Genomic DNA, 22,954 nt, shown 5'->3' with positions numbered 1-22,954 from the left:
CCTTGATTCAGGATCAAAAGCTGATGCTCACCACCTGCCACCACCTGCCCAAATAAAAAACTACTGGTGTGAAGCTTTGATGCTTTGGGTTTTACTTGATTTTTATTGACCAAGGAAAACTCCTGACCTTTTGCTAATAATATACGGAACAGCGTAATGTTATAAACAAGAGGTTATCACAATTAAATGTTTGATAGCCTCATTCTCTCTGCCTACTTTTCATACCTTTACAATCTGTACTAGAACAACCTCTTTTTCAGTGGCTCATATGATTCAAAGTTTGTTGATCTTCAGTGTTCTTAGCTTAGCAAATGGGGCACTTGCCTTCTTTTTTTATTAGATACATTTTGAGTGGAAGGAGAAAATGCTCATCCAGAAATAATTAGCGTTATCACAACTCATTAATATGATGTCAAAGGTTAACCTTGTTTGGCATTAGCTATATGCAGTTGTGTTCAGATTAATGAGGAATCACACTCATTATATGCTCATGTATTTTTATGTTTGCCCTCCCCTTCTCTCAGATCAATCACATTTTGTTGTTGAGTCTCTATCTGGTGCTTCCACAGCTTTTAATGTTTTCATTTTCTCAATCATAGAATGTATTGTTGACATATCTACAAACAGGAACTAAGCATATCATTTTATTTGATAGCATGTACATTACACATTTCTTCTTGATTTACAACCTAGAAAGGTATAAATGGAAATCAGGACATAAATAGCATTACTAATAACAATGGAGTACCTCTACTTGTACTTGTAAAGCTGCATCCCACGCTAGTGGTTTGCGCATCTTCTACTGTGCGATGGGCCGAAGACATTTTTTACATCTACTGATGGTTTTCAAAGCAAAAATCCCTCCAACCCTGCTTTATGCCATTGAATCAATCTCAGTTAAAGACTGGAGCTTTTTAGATAGGATTAAAGGACAGATTTTATGTAAACTATGCAATTTTAACACATTAGTTCCATCAGCTGCTATTAGACTGGAATTTGGCTTGATAAGCTCCTATATCCAAGGTCTATCCAGGGTTTTACATTGGGGATATCGGTTAAAAAACAGCGATCCTGATTCATTAAGAAGTTTCATGTGTCTAGAAATCTTTGGTGAGATGGCAGGGAACTAGTAAGTAATAAGTATGGGCGGAAAATCCGTTCCGCTTGCGGATTTTGCGGATTTTTGGTAAATTCGCAATCCGGGAGATTCACGAATTTCCCGCAAAATCCGCGAGCGGAACGGATTGGGTCAAAAGTTCAAGCTGACTTTTGAATGGCGCCGGCAAGCTGCCAGAACCATTCTAAAATAGTTACAAAAGTCAGCTTCAACAGGAAGCTCTAATAGATAAAGTAAAGCAGGTGCTCGAGTTGAAGCTCAAATTCAGTTACACAATCATTAATCACCCCAAACTTGGGGTGATTAATGATTGTGTACCTTAATTTGACCTTCAACTCGAGCACCTGCTTTACTTTATCTATTAGTGCTTCCTGTTGAAGCTCTTTGTAGCTATTTTAGAATGGCACTGGCAGCTTGCCGGCGCCATTCTAAGTGGGGCTGATGGCAGAAGGGCACAAAAGTGGGACAGAGGGCAGAAGGGGACAAAAAATGAGTGGGGCAGAGGTCAGAAGGGCACAGAAACGAGTGGTACAGAGGGCAGAAGGGCATAAAAAACGAGAGGGTGCCAGTGATTAACCAGGCAAAAAAAAACCCCGCAAACACGCAAAGCGCCCGCGAACACCCGCGAACACGCAAAGCGCACCGCGAACACCCGCAAACACGCAAAAATATAAAAATCCGTAAATTCGCACAAATTCGTGAATTTTGCGGATAGCGAATTCGCAAATCCGCAAATTCACGGATCGCGAATTCGCAAAATTCGCCCATGCTTAGTAAGTAAGTAAGTAAATTTATTTGTTGATTAATTAAAATCTTTACAAAAAAGTACATATCTAGAGCAAAATCTGAGTGAACGTATACAGATACAATGCCTTAACATGAGTTGATCAACATTAGTTTAACCATTTTCCAGTACAAGACTAAAGTGCATTATGCTAGCAGCAAATATTAACCGTTTTTCTGATTTGTCATAAACAGTTAACAACAACAAAATAAAGTGCGATGTGCTCACAGCACCAAAACTAAAGTGCATTGTGCTAGCAGCAAATATTAACAGTTTTTCAATAACAATTAGCAGCAGGAAAGTGCAATCAATGCAAATTTTTACAGATTGTCAGTAACAATTAGCAGCGGAATAAAATCTAAAGTGCCTTATGCTAGCAGCAAAAAGGTACAAATAACTGTATTAGTTGAAAAATTACGTATAATATACAATGCTCCTACCGGAAATAAAGTGCACCTGTGGGGAACTACTCCTTCTAACATGATTTTTCTTTGGCACTGAAACTTTTTTGTATACAAGAAGAATCAGTGATTACTCTCCCGCCATCAGAACTTAAATCTTTTTTAAACACCGTAAGTGGCAAGATTAGCTATAATAGAGCTATTAAATTTTGTTAGTCTAAAGAGAGACTAAAGATAATAGCCAGGACAAACTCACCAAGAATCTCACAGAATTATCTATTTTGGAATTTAGAACATGGAACTCGACGACTGCTCACTCTATGTCGTATGAATATTTTACCTTTAAACGACTTGACAGAAAACTGGTCCCAAAATTTTAAAAATGTGTTATTTCTGCAAGCTGAGTATTCAGACCTTGGATCATATTTTGTTTGTCGGTCCAGCATTGGTTTTGAGTCGTTGTCGCTGGCTTCAGCCAATGTTTCTACAAAATTGTGTTAAAAATGTAGCTTCAGCCTGTGACTTTCTCGTTTGCCCGAAGAGTGAAGTATTCTGTGTAAAACTATTCCATTGTTATAAAGAGTTTATGTATATATTTTAAATCTTTTATATATTCTTTTAAATGGGCTGTTAACCCTCCTGCTCGTTACCCTTTTAATAAGTATTAATATTTTCTCTTTTTCACATTGTACTTTGCACATTTACTGGCTGCTATTTATTGCTCTTTGCACAGTTAGGATTTGTTGTTCTTGTCTCTCACTATTTCTCTTGGTCTGTACTTTGCACGCAAACTGGCTGCTACTGAATTGCTTTTTGAACAGATTAGGATATGCTCTGCTGCTTCTTTTTTTCTTGGTGCTAATTTTAAACTGAACTCTCTGTCAAAGCTGGATTTTGGATTATATTTTACACATGAACTGGTTGCTACTTATAGCTTTTTGCACACTCTGGGATATGCTTTGTTATTTTAACCCTTCTGCTGTTAATCCCAAACCCTATCTTCTGCCAAAGCGGCTGTGTGTTGCTACATAAATGCTTGGAAAATCTTAACTAGCATTGACGTGGTGCATGTTATTTATACTCACATGAAGCTGTTCTTTTCTAGTATGGTTTTAAACATATGTTGATTGTTGTGGTTGAGGTCTCTCGGGCGTCTGTTCATGCCTACAAGCTAAATAGTATTACTGTTGCAAACCTTCGTTTTTTCGACTATTAGAGTAAATGTCAACATCTACAAATGTTATGTAAGGGAAAATCTAAACCTGCTATGTAGACATTTGAAAATTTATGATGGTCCGAGAGAGAATTGTTTTCTTATGTTTTATTTTATTTATGTAATAATTTGTATGTATGTTACTGTGTACCTCATCGGAGTTCCAAATCTTTTATACATATTGAATTGAATTGAGTACCTGTACATACCCATTTTCAAATCCGCCAATAAAAACTGATCTAAAGGATAAATACATTATTAGAAATATATACTTTCCAGTGCTTAATTTGTGTCAGTGGTTATTATTATTATTATTAAACTAATTTTTAAGGCACACAAATCATCCCCCAAGGGATCTCTTGGCGCCTGAGAAAGAGACAGCTGGAGGAGAAGTGCGCAGTCACTTTTCAAAATAGTCAGGTCTTTAGCAGCTTTTTAAAATGAACAAAATTGGTGCAGGCAAGGAGAGACTCAGGAAGCTTATTCAAGTGTGTCGGGCCAGGTAGGAAAAGGCACATCCTCCCATTTTGACTTTCTTGATTCTCCTGCCGCATAGCAGGTTGCGGTTACTCGACCTGAGTTGTCTTCCTGGTTGGTAACGTTCAATCTTGCTAGCCAAATACGACATGACCAGCCCATGCAGAGACTTAAAGACCAAGCAAAGCAGTTTAAAAATAGCACGTTTTCTTATAGGCAGCCAATGCAAAAGTCGCAGCAGGGGAAGGGAGGGGGTTCACGCTGGTTTATCCAGTGCCAAGCGAGCTGTGGTATTCTGCACCACCTGGAGCTTGGCCAACAAATCCTCCCTCACACCCACCAGCAAAGAATTGCCATGGTCCTGGCGACTCATCAAAAGGTCCTGGATCAGGGTTCTTCTTGCCGTCAGAGGGATCCAAGAAAAGATCTTTCTAAGGGACCTCAAGGTCCCATAGCAAACCTGCAAATACCTGCTAAAATTTTAACCTGCTCTTCCATTGAAAGAATGTTATCCATTTTGATCCCTAGGTTCTTTACCCATCTACTAGGGGCAGGGAGTACCCCTAATTCTGTTGGCCACCAGTCTGTGCCCCACAATTATCCTGCCTTCCCAAATAACAGAATCCCCATCTTAGAGGAGTTCAGCTGTAGAAAATTGTCTCTCATCCATTTGGCGATGGTCGTCATGCAGCTAATAAATTTGGCCTTAGTTTCGGCTGGATTGTCCCCAATGTGTACTATCAGCTGCGTATCGTCAGCATAGGAGATGGTTTCAAACCCATAATTTCTGACAATACTGGCCAAGGGGGCAACGTAGAGCCCTGAGGCACCCCCTTGTGCACAGCTATGATAGGAGACACAAATGGGTCCATCTGGACAGCTTGAGTTCTATCTGACAGGTAACTCTGCATCCAGGTGAATGCCGAACCTCTGACACCAATCTCTGTAAGCCTACAAGCAAGATAGTATGAGAGATGGTGTCAAAGGCTGCTGACAGATCAAGCAGCACCAGCATGGCCGGAGAGTCCCTGTCTTGTGTCATCCTGAGCGAGTCTGTGACCTCTAGGATGGTCGTCTCAGTAGTAGACGAGGCCCGAAAGCCAGACTGAGATGGATCCAGGATGTTATTCTTTTCCAAATAGCTGGCCAACTGTCGACTTATTATTGTTTCCAGAATCTTAGAGCAACATGGGAGGAGAGATATTGGCCTATAGTTCTGTAGGTCCCTTGGGTTTGCTGATGCCTTTTTCAATAAAGGTTTCAAACGGGCTCTCTTCCATATACGTGGGAAAGTTGCCGTTTCAAGTGAGATATTACATATCTCTACCAATGAATCAGCAATGACCGGTGCTAACTCTCACATAACGGCTGGTGGTGCTGGATCTAAAACTGATCCAGATTTTATCCGGGCCAAAAGCGCACCAACCTGCTCGCTGGTAATACTAGAAAAATGATCTAGAGTTGGGGAGCAGGAACTTAATTGGCCGGAGACTCCCTCATACGCTCTCACTTCTGAGCCAAAGGCATGGTAGATTAGATCAATGTTATTAATAAAATGTGTCGCAAGGTTATTACAAAGCTCCTGCATTGCTGGTGGACATGGGTTGTTCGCCCTTGGCTTTGTGAACTCCTTTAAGGTGACAAAGAGCTTGCGCGAGGAGTCCTTAGCTCCTTCAATACGTGCCCCTAGGTGGGTTCTTCTGGCTGTGTTACATTTAATAAGATAGATTCTGTGAGCCTCTCGATAACTCCTCTTGTCTAGTTCAGACTTAGACTTCCTCCATTTCCTTTCTTTTTTCCTGCACAAGGCTTTTTCTCCTGCGGTTCGAGTTCCAGCCAGTCGGTAGACTGATGGTTTCCACGCTCCCTGAGAAAGGACTCTCCGAGTCCGAAATGCATTGGAGCACTCCCAATTCTCTGTAATCATGTCGACTATATCCATTGATTGATGATTCACATGAAAAAAGCATAACACTTCAAAATAAATACAGCAATATGACAATTTGAAATTCTTTATTGAACTTTTGTGGAATCAACTGTGCTTCCCGCACAAAGAACCATATAAGTGTGCCCGTCCGCAGGGATGCGCCTACGCCTCAGTAGCGCACTCAACCCTTCAGCCATTTGGACGCATTAGGACAGTTGCGTCACCTGCAGGAGCACCTTTAATCTCTCTAAATCACACAAAACTGCACTTAACTATTGTTCAAATAAACGCAGTGCGCCGCGCCTACTCCACTGTTCTGTAGCTAACAGAAGGACATCAGTCTTCAAAAATCCCTTCATCAATCTGCATGAGATCCTTTGTTTCCTGCTGAACTAATTGAGCTTTTACTGTTGCTGGGGAGGGAGTAGTCACAGAGGAGGCAGGTTTAGTAGCACAATAAGAACAACAAGCAGGCCCACAATGTATACATAGGCAACAGGTAAATATGACACCAGCTACACCCGCCAGTACCATCAAAATTTTCCATCCCCAAGTAGACAAAAGGCCCCAGAACCAACTGGATAAAGACCAGGTCCCAGTATCTGCATGTACTTCAGATGCTAAGCGATGGAGTTTCTGAATAGACAAATGAACAGAAGGGGCGGAGTCAGGAATATACCCACAGCAGTAACTACCAATTACGCAGCATGTTCCTCCTCAATCAGCCAAGATGATGTCTAAAACCATTCTGTTCTGAAGCGAGACGAGTCTCGTAGCTTGAAGCTCTACAGTTAAATTTGTTAATATACCTGTGGTGGTATTGATTACACTTTCGACTACCCTAGAGAGACGTCTTACTTCCTTACTAGTGATAATGGGCCCCCAAATGGGAAATACTCCCTTCAATATATCAATGAAATGTTGCTCTGCAGTGTCCGTTTGATCTATGTCAGTGGTATCCAATTCTCTCACATCTTTAATGAGTGGCAGACCTCACTTCTCTAATCGATGGTCCTTATGATAATTAGCAGGAGCTATATACACTGGACGGTACAGGAAGGACAGATAAAAACGACCGGTCCAACCAAGAGGAAGCCATGTATATGCATTTTCTCCACAGACAATGTATATGTTAGGAGGGGTCAATAATTACACTGGCTCTCTCCTACTGATATTTGTCCTGCACCCTGTACACAGAAAGCTGAAGTACTGTTTAGTATGGGTACAGGGATTGCCTTGTCGCCTGTAAGATTTCTTTCCTTAAATTGTTGGAAATACTGGGTGAAATTAAACCCCACAAAATCCAAGATCTCATTTCTGAGCCAGGTAACATGTTCATGCTCCGTGTACATATTCAGACAGGCATTTGGATCTAATGACCCCTCTCCATCATATCCCTGTGGATCGAAACCTTGGTGCTTTTCTATATAGATAAAACGAAGGAAATGATGGACGGAGCGTTGACAATACAAGCACTCACCCCCAGTCAACTGATCTGGGTTTAATCTATCACAGTTCTTTAGCCCACTCTGCCACCCCAGTTCAGACATGGCGGTATGCAAATCAGTCTGACCCTGTGCCTCAGGGGAACAGTCCAGCCCGAACTGCCAAGCCATGTCTTCCCTGGACCGGAAACAAGCTACTGAGGACCGGTTTCTGACATTTCAGCCGTCTTCAGCCCAGCACGGTGATGGATTAAACCCAGATCAGTTGACTGGGAGTGAGTTCTTGTATTTTCAACGCTCCGTCCATCATTTCCTTTGATTTTTCTTTGTTCGCCATAAGTTGGCAGGGTATGCTCAGATGTGAGTCCCTTGCTCACTTTGCCACTGGATTCAAGCAAGCCGGGCTGAAGACCGCTGAAATGCCAGAAACCGGTCCTCGGTAACTTGTTTCCGGTCCAGGGAAGGCATGGCTTGGCAGTTCGGGATGGACTGTTCCCATGAGGCACAGGGTCAGACTGATTTGCATATGGCCATGTCTGAACTGAGGTGGCAGAGTGAGCTAAAGAATGGTGATGGATTAATCCCAGATCAGTTGACTGGGGGTGAGTGCTTGTATTGTCAACGCTCCGTCCATCATTTCCTTTGGTTTTTCTTTGTTTGCCATAAGTTGGCAGGGTATGCTCAGACGTGAGTCCCTTGCTCACTTTGCCACTGGATTCAAGCAAGCCGGGCTGAAGACGGCTGAAATGCCAGAAACCGGTCCTCTGTAGCTTGTTTCCGGTCCAGGGAAGGCATGGCTTGGCAGTTCGGGCTGGACTGTTCCCATGAGGCACAGGGTCAGACTGATTTGCATATGGCCATGTCTGAACTGGGGTGGCAGAGTGGGCTAAGGAACAGTGATGGATTAAACCAAGATCAGTTGACTGGGGGTGAGTGCTTGTATTGTCAACGCTCCGTCCATCATTTCCTTTGGCTTTTCTAAATATGCCAAAATCATTTTGTAGTCTTTCTCAGAATAACGAGTAGCATCTACAGTATAGTGCATATTCATCATGGACAGTAATTTAAACCAAGCCTCAAAACTTCCTAAATATGACAAGGGCAAAGAAATAAACAAATCATGTCTATGTATCGCGGAATGCAAAAGGCCACAAACCCAACAATTGGTATTATTCGTTGCACTGTGCGTCTGGTGAAGCATTTCAACAACACACATTTTTAGTAGAAGTCTGATGGTGCCTTTCTTTATGTGGGACCAAGGCATAGAATAGATGCTTTGGAGATGGGGTCGTTGTTCCCAAAATAGTAGGCATAGGATGGCGAAAATCCAAATATACAAAAACACTCATTAATATCATAAACAATATCATAATAGTAACCACAAAGGCTATCTTTACACACATGGCCCAACTGGAAAAGACGGGTACATATGTAGGGTAATAACGAGGTGCAAAAGAATGCTCCTCCTCTGGAACAAAACGGGCAAAGGGATACATGCTGACTAAAAGTCCAAAACTAAACTCGGGCGATGTAGTCCAACCTGCCAGAGGGTTCTTCTTTTCTGTGTCCGTCTAGAGCCTCACAGGCAGGCTCCTATCGTTCATCACAAAGAAAACTAAAGAAACAAATGCTTGCGTTGGAGTCGTATTTCCCACAACTCTTGAAGAATACACAACCTGGGCCCTTTCGCAGGAAGTTCAGTCTTTCTTTCTGAACAGAGCAATCAAAATATTCCAGGCTCTCAACGTGTTCAGTCCAGTGTCCCGCTCATTACCCCAGAAAGGTTTCTATCAAACCCTATTACTCAAGTCTTCACCTAACTTCTGCCATCTTTATCTGTGTACCGCTTTGTTTTCTGGCCCGCAGGTTGTACCGAGCATAGCCAGGTGTTTCCTGGTCAGAGAACAAAACAGTGGAAGGTGCATCCTCTGCAATAGGAATATCATGAACTCGTTGATTGACAACAGAAGCAACAGAGTCCGGGGCAATTGCTGATTCAGATGCCAAAACCCCTTCCGAGCCTGGTAGTCCTTCTCCTTGCCCTTCTCTGATTTCCAGGGCGTCAGAAAAAGGAACAAAGCGAGGGGCTCGTTCACTCTCCTGGGTCAAAATTCCTTCCTCGTTTCGCTTATCATGTGGAAGCGGGAGGGGCAATCTCTTCAAATGAAAGATATGGATCCAATGCTGCTTGCCGTCCACTTTCACAGCCGTCCCCATAGCCAGTAGAATTTGATGGGTCTTTGACCAGCGAGGGTCCAAACTGGATTTCTGCTGATAATTTCAGACTAGGACTCACTGTTCGAACTGCTGACACCTGTTGATGAATGGAACGGAGATCTTTAGTCAAAGCATACAAATAATCTTTCATCGTAGGATATTCACTGTCTCGAAACGTTCTAGGTCTCTGGACAACCCAAACATTGGCTGGTCGTCCAAAAATGATCTCGTAAGGTGACAAACTAGATTGGGAATATGGGGTAACTCATAAAGACATAAAAGCTAATGGTAGGGCATCGGCCCATTTCAGCCCAGTACCCTCTTGAATTTTGGCCATTTTTAATTTCAGAATTCCATTTTATTTTTCAACCAGTCCCGCAGACTGTGGGTGTCGGGCTCCATGAAACTTTCGCTTAATTTGTAATCCATTACAAAAATGACTGATAAGCTCTGCATTAAAGTGTCCCCCGTTATCTGTCCAGATCACCCGAGGTAATCCATAACGTGGGAAAAACTCCTTTATCGAAGCCTTTGATGTTGCTAAAGCAGTATTTTCCTTGGTCGGGTAGGCCTCCACCCATTTGCTAAAGGCGCATACCACGACCAAGACATATTTCAGATTATTCACATGATCCAATTGGATATAATCCATTTGGAGCACCTCAAAGGGCAAAGATGGTGGTGCAAAGTTCCCACTGAGAACTGGTTCCCTACCCCGAGGGTTGTGTTGCAAACAAACCGTGCAATATTGGACCAAATAAGCAGCAGTCTTAGAAATATTAGGATTATTCCACACGCGGTCCAAAAGAGCGCAGATGCTTTTTGCCCCGATGTGAGCTGGGCCATGTGCCATGGTCACTACAGCGTTAACCAATGCATTGGGTAGCAACCACCTCTGTGCTTCAGCAAATCGACCCAGCAATCGTTTTCATCTAATCTTCCCACTTCCTTTTCCCAATGAGCCAATTCAGCGGCAGTAGCTTCTTTCTGTATTTCTCAAACACTTTCCATAGTATTATGAAACATTTCTGTCTCCCCAACCCACCTAGCAGAGGTAGCTAGAAACATTGATGACATTTTAGATTTTGTAGTTTCCTTCGCTACCTGATCGGCAAAAGCATTTCCCTCACCCACTGCATCCACTACTGTTTTATGTGCGCTGCATTTAACTACATCCACCTTCTCTGGTAACGTTAAAGTTGCCAATAATCGTAAAATCAAGGGGCCATGTTGTATTCTTTGACCATGGGAAGTGAGAAAACCTCTCTCTGCCCATAGTCGACCAAAACTATGAGCCACGCCGAAGGCGTATTGGCTGTCCGTGTAAATGTTCACTCTTAATCCTTCACTCAACTCACAAGCACGCAGTAATGCCACTAACTCAGCTGCCTGCACTGGTTGATAGGGTACTCGAGAAGCCTCAACTACTGTGCGGACAGTCGTAGTTGCATATGCAGCTGTTGTCGTGCCATCTGGTAACTTGAAACAAGAGCCATCTACATACAATTCCCCTTGAGGGTCAGATAGAGGAATGTCTGTAAGATCTACCCGTCCCTTCGTTTCTTCTTCGGTCCGAAATATACAATCATGTATGTCATTAGTTTTTTCATCCGAAGGGAGGGGTAGCAACGTGGCAGGGTTTAAAGTGGCACACCTCTTAATCGTAATATGGGGAGCAAACAGGGTCAATTCGTAACCAGTAAGATGTGCACTCGTTAGGTGCTGAGTCTTCGTTTTGTTCAATAATGTATCTACAGCATGTAGTACCATCACTATGAGGTCAGTATTTAGAACGAGCCCTCCTGACTGTCGAATGGCCACCGCGACAGTGGCAGTAGCCCTTAGACAGCTGGGAAGCACTCTGGCGACGTTATCCAACACCGCCGAGAAATAAGCACAAGGTCTTTGCTTACCACCAAATCCTTGTGTTAACACAGAAAGCAAACAACCGTCCACCTCGTGTACATTAAGCACAAAAGGTTTTCGTAGTCAGGAGTACCCAAGACGGGTGCAGAGCAAAGCGCAGATTTCAAAGAATCAAAAGCTTCCTGACATTCGTCAGTCCAAGGTACAGGTTCATGCACGTCTTTAGTGCTTAAGTACAAGAGAGGTTTAGTAAGAAGGGAAAAATTAGGAATACATTGCCGGCAATAAGAGGTTATGCCAAGAAATGCACGAACATCACGCTGAGTACGAGGTACAGACATGTTAGAAATAGTAGTCACACGTTCAGGAGCTAGCCTCCTCCCCTCTTTCGACAGTAGATGACCAAGATAAGTCACCTCCTGTCGACAATATTGGAATTTGGAGAGGGATACCTTGTTACCGTTGACTGCCAATTGATATAATAATTTAGCCGTGGCTTCCTTGCAGCCTTCCTCAGTATCGGAAGCCACCAACAGATAATCAACATACTGGAGGAGCATGTTGCCAGGGGTAGGGTCAATTCATCTAATACTGCTTTCAAAGCTTGACTATAAATACTAGGACTCTCAGTGTACCCCTGGGGTGCGCAGCAAAATCGAAAGCTGTGCACAGATACGGAGAAGCCGAAAATATGATGGCTATCAGGATGGATCGGAATGCTGAAGAAAGCATTCTTCAGATCGATAACCTAGAAATACTTTGCAGTGGAAGGAATCATGGTAAGAACTGTAGTGATGTCAAAAACCACCGGATACTGCGGCACCACTATTTTATTAATTTCTCGTAGGTCAATTACAAAACGATAAGCATCAACATGGTCAGAATATTTTCCAACAGGGGCCTTCTTTAAGATTGGTAATATAGGGCTATTGCCTACATTTGCGGCTGTTTCTTCCACTAAACCTTTATCAATCAGGTCCTGGATGATAGCAAGCAGAGCCTTTTCACCAGCCGGTGAAATTTTGTACTGAGGTATGCGAGGCAAACAAGCGTTTGGTTTCAATGTGATGGAGACAGGCAGAATTTTTAATAAACCGACATCCGTATCCCCCGTCGCCCACAGAGTCAATTGAATAGCAGCGAACTCCGGAGAGAGGGGTTCATTCTTGGTGAAACATTGTCGGGTATGTTCACCAGGTGATTGTATAGTCAAATAAACACAGTCAGGGGAACAATGAATTTTAGCATGCAAATCCAATCCTAACAGATTTTCCCCGCAATGCGAAGTTAACAAAAACGGGAGTCCACCGTGACCGGGCCAATCGTAAACGGAATAGGTTTAGAGATGGGGCTCACTATTGGGATTCCAGAAAATCCCACCGAAATGTTATTCTGCCCAGACAGAGCAGCCCCCGGGACCAGTGAACGGGCTGTTGAGATATTCATTGCACCTGTATCAACTAAAACGTTTTCAGAAGTCCCCATCAATCGGCCTTTCACATAAGGCCCTTGCTGATCAATGGTTACTGACACCTGGCCCCTACTCTGTCCATGGCTGTCCTATGTATAACCATACCCATCAGCTCCCTCAAACACACAATACTTGTTGTAATACTGCCTTCCTCTTGGATTATCAAAGTAATTCTTTCCTGACTCACCATGCAATGCTTCTTCTCTTCGCATAGCACTTTGATCTACGCCACCTAGACCTCTTCCTCTTTCCCTCACTGCCCCATTCCGAGCCAGCAACAATGGACACTGAGCTCGCCAATGCCCTTCCTGTTTACAGTAAGAGCATTGGTTTATCCCTAAAGTAACAGCTGGAACTCCTCGCCCAGTTCCAGCCCCTCTCGGGATGGGCCCTCTCCCGCCTCGATCTCCGCCTCGTCTCCTGATAACTTGTTGTAGCAATACTGGTGTCTTAAGATCCTTTGCTTTCTCTTCTGACTTATCCTTACTCTCATTTGCTCTGTGCTCGTAATACTGAGCCATGCTTAGTATAATCGAGGGTGTGGAAGTGGTCAAAGTACTCTCAGCAGCTTGTAGCCATGCAGAAATCTCGAGTAACAAATTAGTCACAAAGCGATTAACAAATAATCATACACCGCCTTCCACCGACAAATCCTGTCCACTAAAGTCAATAAATACCCCTTCAAATCTGGTAAAGAAATCCGACACACTCTCATCTTTTTTCTGTTTACACGCTGTCAATTTATTCCAGTCTACCTTACGAGGCGGAATCAAGGAGTGCATATAAGTAATAATCCGACCTGGCAAAGCCAATACTTCAAGTCTAGGTTTATCGCCAGGCTTTCGTTCCTTGTCCCAGTCCTTAATCTGGTCCCAAGTCCCTCCCAATTCTGCAACATGATCCTAATCATGCACCTGACGCCAAATGTCAACGGGGATTAGTCAGCCAAAAAATAACTCAATGTCAGCCAAGGTCATAACACCTGAAGAGGCAGCCTCGGTTAGTTCCTTATAATAGGCAGTAGGGTTGTTGCGGGGGTCAGGGAGCTGCGCTTTCAAGGAATGGACCTCACTCCTTTTCCAAGGGGTATAAACCCATTGCTCCTGAAATCGTTCCTCCAAACGAGCTCTGGTTACTTGATTCTGATTATCTCTTAATTCCGGTATCTCAGGATGATAAATGGGATGGACTTCCCGCATAGGATGCTGGGAATCCCAATTTAGGCATTTAGGTGCAATCGCTCTCGATATTTCAATAAAATTTCAACATTCCTGTACACATCTTCCAGTCCTAAATCAAACTTATGAGTTTGATCCAAAATATCATACATTACTTGATGAGCTCTTCCGTCCGGGAAACACTGTTCCCATAATGAAATTAGACGTGTAGCCATATGCTCCAGAGCGCACTGTTGCATAATAGGCTCATAACCCCTAAGAGTACTCCATATATCAGTGTTAGTAGATACAGGATTCCGCATCCACTGGGACGCCTGATTTACAACTAACTGTTTCTCCACTAACCCTACTGCTGATCGAGTGCACAGCCGGCGTGCTTCATGATTCCCCGGACCACGAGAGGGAGTTTGATCGTTTAGGGTAGGGGTCATGCTTGAAGACTGGGAAGCCAAGGCTGGAGAGGGGGAGGCCAAATGAACTGTGGTCACAGTAGGAGAGGCTGATGCCTCCGGCACTAGAGTAGCAGGTCCCACTACCGAGGGAGACAAAACGGAAGAAGTTCCCGGAGAGGTACAAATAGGAGCCACAACAGGAGCCGAGGCCACTTGGGCCGGAGCTGGAGTCAAAGGGACTGGAGGATATATGCGTTGTGGGGCATAAGGGGGAGTTGGACGCGCATCTAACAAATCCTCTATCTCATCCTCTATTCCGGTCCTAGTTACATAACTTTTATCTACCTGCAACCTGTGTTGTCTATTTGCACAATCAATATTTTTCTCAGTCTGATCTTTATCATACGCTATGGCTTCTTGTGTGATTGTTTGACCTACTTTCACTTTGCATAACATCTCCTCCCTAATGCGCCTGCGCTTTGCTTCCCTCTGCCACATATTCAAAGAATCAAACATTGCTTGTCGACTACGTTTAGAAAATAATCGATCCTGCAGGTAATTTATTTTTTTCCCATCGAAAGACCAGGTTAAAGGCCATTGTAGTTCCACATTATCTTTGGTATACTTGTGCCACAATGTATTAAACAAAATAGGCAAAAGACCATGTTTAACATACATATCGTAACTCAGACTACCCTCTGGTGGGGCAGGTTGACTTTGATCCAATCGTGCGCCCTTTCGGCGACAACAGCATCCAAAACACAATTTACTAAAACACGACATCCTTATTCACTGACAGTCTGATTTCATTCGGAAAAACGATCATTCAAACATGACCATGTTCACACATTCTCGCACCCCATTCACCAATCAAACTTCAAACAAGACAATACAAACAGAAACATGTTCATAGGAAAAACTCAAAGTGACATGTCTTCTTCAATACAAAAGAACGGAGCCCGTCGACTCCCGTTCATGGAGAACCAATCAATGCAGATTTCGGACCAACAAATACCAAAATCAGGCAGTCCGGGGACTACCAAGAGATCGTCAGACAGGGATTAATCACAGACCGACCTAGGGACCATCCAACAATCTTCCTGGTTCACCCTCGGGACTATTTTGACTAAGCCCGCTGCCTTAGCGTTCCTTCAGATGTGTTCCAAAGGCTACCCAGATACAACCATGGGCATTTCCGAGAGCAGTCCGGCCGGGTGCACACCACACGTGTCACACCAAGTCATCCAATCGGTATCTCTATTATTCACCAAATAAGTCCATGGAGCATCTACCCATGCAGCCACGATGCTGCCCCGTCAGACCCCCAAAGTGCTCCCTGGTACACCGACCACCAAATCAAATACAGTTAACTGCTACAAAGCGCTGCTCAACTGCGTATTTCCAAAAGACACCAATCACAATTCACTCACCTGGTGCACGCAGGTACAATTGCGTATTCTCCACTGCCAACTCCTGGAGACCAACACGGTCAGCTCCTGGGTTACGCTCGTAGGACTCCGGCGAAGGGTCACTAGCAGCTGGGGCTCCCAGATCGTGAGAGCGGAGTAAGTCAGAATCTCTGGTCAGTCCACCCACTCGACCAGAGCTCCCCTTTTCTTTGTCCTTTTCTACTCGGTTATGGGAGGACGACCCCAACACGGAGTCCCACCAGAGTCGCCAACTGACGTACCATAGTAAATAACATAAGGAGCTATACTTACCAATAGCCCAAATACCTATTACCCAATAACCAGTCAGTTGGCAGTGAAGAAAGTTCAATTGTTTATTATACAGAATACTCTATAGAGGAACTTCTCCAATCCTCACCCATCTAGGTGTGTGGAGAACACTGCTCGTTCATTCTCAAAACAGTACATATATACTTTCAAGATGGTACATGAAGTCACCGTACATGGAAACAACAGTACTTGGCTCTTGGACCTCGAGGAAGGACCATACATGGCACACATGATTCGTTTGAAGCTCTGCTTTAGTTATTATTGGGAAGGTCAGGAGGGGTGACTCCCTTTCGTCCCGGTGCCCGGGAGTGCAGGCACTGCGACTTCAGGAATGCGCTTATCGCACCCAAAACCAGATGCAACCTTGAGTCCCAGGGCAGAGAGAAAGAAAAGCGTGTATTCAGCTGCCTTCAGCAATTCAACTAAACTAGGGCCAGACAGCATTTGGAAGGTAACACGTGATCACTGTTCGTGTCTAACACAGACAAGAAAAGATGGCGTCTGTATAGTTTTCGGCCTACTCGATACAAACAGAAGGCACAAACAGCATACACCATTGACAACTAGATGGGGTTAGAATTTATATATGTCTGTATCCTTAAGATATATAGATACATCATGCTAACACAATATGTACATATGACCAATAGCACTATCATAGGGGGAATCAGATTGTTATCCCTCAACTACACCCACAAGCACCATAACCACACCCAGCTCTTCAACAACACACTCATCCACACACTTATATAGATTAGATACAACACCCATAAAACACAAATGTCCACACTCACCCAAACAACATACACCTAGGAAGAAACACACACCCAAATGCACACCACATACACCAGACCAACATACACTGGCAACCTCAACAGACACACCCATCATTGCCACACCCTCTACCTCCCTAACCAAACTCCCTGCCGACTATCCTGCCTGTTTTCCCCATGAAGATATGCTTTCGTCCTTGCCTCAACCCCTTCTAAAGCCCAACTCACCCCTCCAAAACGCCAAGTCACCACTACCAAAGCGGTAGGAAGGACGGTGGCAGTGTCTCTCCCGATCAGTTTTGTGGTACGGCAGCTTGTGGTGGCATTCCCCGCTTATATCATTGGATTTTTAACATTTAACTGTGTGTCTCACGCTACTGAATTTTAAACATTGAACTGTGCCTTATTGGGAATTTTTAAAAGGGGGGCTTGGCACTTACTTGTCAAGGAAGCCTGGGCTCAGTGTCTGCTCCTGCCCGCCCCGGTCCGACGCGGTAGCTCGTACCATTGCACGGAAAGGTGGGACAGGGAGAGCCAGGTACTTCTGCATTGTCACTGGAGTGGTTAGCGCTCTAGTTGGAGGCAGAGAAGGGCTAATTAGCCGTCATACATCCACGGACGCGCAGCGGGAGCGCCGTCAACGTGCCGAAGACGCGCCAAAGACAAGCCCGTCTGCGCCCCTCCGCGGCCGGCCGGGGCCTAGGGCCAAAGGCCCCGGTTGTTGGTCTACAAAACTTAACTCAGTTAGGCGTATAGGATATACAAGACAGAATTTACTAAGTTTGCAGACAACGCCATTTCCCGGCTGTGCATTAGAAACCTGGCCATGCTTGGAAGGTCAGTTTTCCTGTCTGCACTGTCAGTTCCAGGTTCCTCCCTCTCACATAGACCATACTGAGTTGCCCCTTATTGATACTACACCTAAAGGGTGGAAGAATCTGCTATGTAATATCCCTTCTTTGCTCGAGCATTCAGCAGAGGTTTGGGATCTCATCTCCACAGTCCAGCCGGAGCTGAGCTTCCTTACCGAAACATGGCTTAAGCCTCACTCGGTTCCGGCTATCACGCTGGGCATTCCAGAAGGATTTAAAATGCTTAGGCTGGATAGACCTTCCAAAATTGTAAGAGGTATTGCCATCATTTATAAAAGCGGTATTACCATCTTGATTCTAGACCAATGTAGTACTGCCAGTATGGAAGTATTGATTTTTAAGATTGATGCTCCTACAAAGGCCTGCTGGAAAGGGGAGTTGGTATACCGTCCACCAGGTCCAATAACAAACTTTGCTATCTCGTTAGTTGAATTGTTGGCCCCGCATATTAAATCAGGCAATAACTTCCTATTGCTGGGTGATTTTAATGTGAATAGGGAACTTATGGAGAACTCAGATGCTCAGACCCTCTGGCGGACCTGTCCCTATTAGGACTAGTGCAGCAGAATAAGGGTCCAACTCATATAGCTGACTATACTTTGGATATGATACTTTCTAACTCATCCAAGATTGTATGTGACCCCCCACCCCCACAAGTATGTGAACTGGTCGAACCATTCTGGACTCTGGCATCATCTTTCTCGCGTAGACAGTGGCATAATGTTTCATTGGAAAATTTTCAAAATGTGTTCATAGAACCTTAATTTGAAGTATCAGATAACATCGAGGAGGTCTTATCCAAATATAATTCAGCTATTACCAATACTATTGATTTTACAGCCCCCATGAAAACCTGTATGAAATGTTCTACCCAGCGTCAGGGAGCTTGGTTTACAGATCAGCTGCGCTTGCCAAAGCAAGCATGTAGAATGCTAGAAAGGATCTGGAGGAGTACACACACTGAGGAGAATAAAACTTGCTATCATATCTCTCTGGCCAGTTATTATAAAAATATCAAACTGGCTCAGCAAACTTACTCCAACGCATCCAAAACGCTTCAGCCAGACTCATACTAGACATCCCACGCAAAGACCACATTTCTGATCACCTGAAAAACCTCCACTGGCTCCCCGTCAACAAGAGAATAACTTTCCGCCTCCTCACCCACGCACACAAAGCACTTTACAAACTTGGTCCCGATTGCCTCAACACACGACTTTCATTCTACACCCCACCCGCCAACTACGCTCTTCCAACCAAGCCCTTGCTGCTGTTCCGCGCGTCAACAAAACCACCATGGGAGGAAGATCTTTCTCCTACCTGGCGGCCAATACCTGGAACTCCCTTCCCATTCACCTCCGCCACACGCAAAACCACCTAGCCTTCAGAAAACAACTCAAAACCTGGATATTCGACAAGTAATTCCCCACCCTTCCTCAAGCGCCTTGAGACCCTATGGGTATGTAGCGCGCTTTATAAATTATTTGACTTGACTTGATATAGCTTTATAACTAACACAGGCTGTTAACTCATCTAAAACATTATATCAGATTTTACAATCCTTCATTAAGCCTAAGGCTTGTGAAAGTCTTGATCTGCCTTCACAACACCTATGTGATGACATCTCCCTATATTTCTCTTACAAGATAGAGGTGATTTATGATAAGATCACTAGGACGGGCAGCCTGATGAGCAGCTCTGTGTTGTCATCACATACCTCTATGCTATCTAATCCTACATTATGCACTGAATTCCCAGCCATTACCTTGACTGAGGTTGAAGCATTAATAGGTCAGGTTAAGTCTGGCTCCCCCTCAGATCACATTCCTGCAAGAGTGGTTCCATCCGAGGTTGAGATGCTTGGTCCCATGATCCAATCTCTTGTTAATCTCTCCCTCACAGAGGGTCTGGTGCCGCAGGAGTGGAAGGCGGCCCAGGTAAGACCTATTTGCAAGAATTCCAACACTCCCTGGACAGAATTGTCGAATCTCCGGCCCATTTCTCTTCTTCCCTATCTGAGCAAGCTAATGGAGAAGCATGTTAACATCCATCTGTCGAAATTTATTGAACAAACTGGAGGTTTAGATTATTCCCAGTCCGGATTCAGGCCCAACTATAGCACTGAATCTGCACTTTTCTCTGTGACTGATAACATCAGAATGCCCCTGGATAAAGGGCATTCTATGATTTTGGTGCTGTTGGATCTGTCCGTGGCTTTCGACACGATCTCCCATGATATTATGCTCAGGCGTTTGGAAGAGGTGGGGTTTGGGGGCGCGGTTCTGTCATGGATGAGAAGCTTTTTACCTGGCCGCACGCAGAGTGTTAACGTTGGCTCGTTTTGTTCTGCACCTCTGGAGCTGACTAAGGGGGTTCCTCAGGGCTCCTGCTTGAGCCCTACTCTTTTCAACATTTGTGTTGCCCCCTCGCCAGTCTCATGAGGTCATACATGTTTATTCCCGTGTCATATGCTGACGACACACAGCTCCTCTTTCCATTCAGTATGTTAACTATGGCGGTTCAACAGGCCTTCTCTGACGGAATGCGAGCTGTATCACAGTGGATGGCTTCTAACATCTTGCAGTGTAATGTAGGAAAAACGGATGTGATGCTTTTCGGGGGGCCTGCTGCTATGGACGCCGGATTGGTGGCCATCAGATCTGGGCCCGATCCTGTTCCAAAACAGGGGGTGAAGAACTTAGGTATTCGATTAGACCAAGACCTAACTTTAAAAGAGCAAGTTAATCAGATAGCTGGCTCTTGCTTTCATGTAATTGGATTACTCCGAAGAGTGTTCCCACTACTTCCGGACACAACCCGGAAAACATTGGTCCAGGCTTTAGTGCTTAGTCGCCTGGACTTTTGCAATGGGCTACTGATCTCGGCTAATGACACCTTACTTAGCAGACTTCAAGTAGTGCAAAATACAGCAGCAAGGGTAGTCCAGAATGTACCTCCCAGATCACCATCACGCACTCTTTTGGAAAAGCTCCACGGCCTGCCTATCCGCCAACGGATTAAATTTAAAACATGCTGTGTCATTCATAAAGCTCTCCAAAATATGGGCCCCCTTATGTGGCGGAGAGGTTTATCCCCTATGTCTCAGTACCTGCTCTCCTTTCCAGTAATACATTTCTTCTCCAAGTTCCCTCCATTAGGAAGGCAAGATTGGGAGGAAAGGCTCTTTCTTACCTTGGCCCTCACCTTTGGAACGAACTTCCCGTCACCCTCAGGTCATGTGCAGAACACATTATATTTAGAAAATTGTTAAAAACATTTTTGTTTCAAACTCAGTGATCATTCTGGGACCACCAACTCTCCACTACTGTCCATTTTGAGCGCAGAGATACTCCTTCGGGAGTCGATTCTAGAGCTATGTAAACCCATAAATAAATAAATAAGTAAATAAATAAATAAATAAAACTACCCCTCCCAAACCAAAAACCACCACTCCCAAACCCAAGACCACCCCTCCCAAGACAGATCATTGAGGCATCTGCTCTGTGCCCACGAGATGCTGTTCTTAAGGATGTTCTCCTTGGCAGTGATTTGGGAGGCAAGCTTAGTGCCATAGCACAACACCGCACTGGACTTTTTTATATTGGCTTGGACTGCCAAATGTTTAGGATTTAATTTGAGAGACCTGTCCAATTGTTTTAATAAATCTCTTATCTCCTTTTCCCCAAGTTTGTTCTGGCATTTATTTTCCTTTGCAATTATTTGATTCCTAGAAATATTTCTGACTAAAATGGGAGCTACATATTTTTATTTACCATTATGGCAGGAAATACAGCATATTTATGTAATGTCTACTTTGTTAAGGACCTGCACTGGTTTCAATAGTATGCAATGGTTATTTACATTTAGGTTCAGGCACACACCATGATAATGAACACATTGCACCAACAAATACCTTTTGAAATTTATTTTTTGAAGTCTAACTACAGATGTGTTTGTTTTACCTTCATTGCTGATGAATGAACACATATGCATTACACCTTATAAAATAATGAGACAATTGAAATTGGATGCAATACAGGACTTACACTAGACAAGGGGAAATGCTACATGGATAAATATAATGGTTATACCTTGTGTTGTGCCATTTCTACATCATGTTACACTGCACTTATACCAATGATGTGTAATGCATAGGTTTTTAATTTGACAATTTTTGCAATGTATTTAAACACTTCTGTATGGTGACTTTTTGATTGATATCCTTTTTTGTGCAAGTGTCCATTTTTATGAAGCCAGCATGCAACATATTGAAGCATACAATATGATCATACAGGTATGTTTCTTTAAATTTCTTAAGCATCAACTTTATAGACATAAGCATTGCAAATTGGTATGCTATTGCTTGTAAGAGAGATTTAAAAATTCCCACATCCAGTGCAAATGTTAACATACAAGTCAAAAGGTAAAAGGTAAAAGAGGAGCGTATAGGCGATTCTGTCAACGATGGTGTTGATTTTGTTTGTCATCGAGCTGCAGCGGCAGGACTTGGAAGATCTGGTCCATAGCTGAAAAGGAAGTGTGAAAGTGATAAAAGGTGAGTTTCTGCCTTTTGTCCCTTTTAATTCGCTAACTCAGGTGTGGAGGCTTTACCACTAGTCAACTCTGTGAGAAGGTACATCATGATTGGCAAGGAGGACAAACTAGCTGTCCTCCCTCCAACAGCTACTTTCGACTATTGCGCCAATGATGTGGGTGAAAATACCTGGTGGAGTCAGTGGCAGTCTGACGGGCTTTCGTCCATCAAACCGCCAGCATCTAAATAGAGTCGGTGGACCGCCTAGTAGGAGAGCAGAGAAACCATCCAAAAACGGAGGTGGGACCAGGTCCACAAAGATCTAAATAAGACTCTATGGGGCACATGCATTAAGCTAGGCAATTGCGATTCCTTAATATTGATTATTAAGGAGTCGCTATTAAGGAATCGCAATGGCCTATGAATGTAGGTTTTGCTAAAATATTAGCGATTCCTACAAATTCCTTAATTGCGACTAGCAAATTGTGGATCGCAATTAAAGAATTGCTTCCCATTCATTCCAATGGGCCTAATGGGAATTGCATGCA

This window comes from Lissotriton vulgaris, chromosome 8 (genome assembly GCF_964263255.1).
Source record: "Lissotriton vulgaris chromosome 8, aLisVul1.2, whole genome shotgun sequence".
In the NCBI taxonomy this organism is placed as follows: domain Eukaryota; kingdom Metazoa; phylum Chordata; class Amphibia; order Caudata; family Salamandridae; genus Lissotriton; species Lissotriton vulgaris.
The sequence above is the reverse complement of the archived record's forward strand: the minus strand, read 5'-3'. Positions refer to the sequence as shown.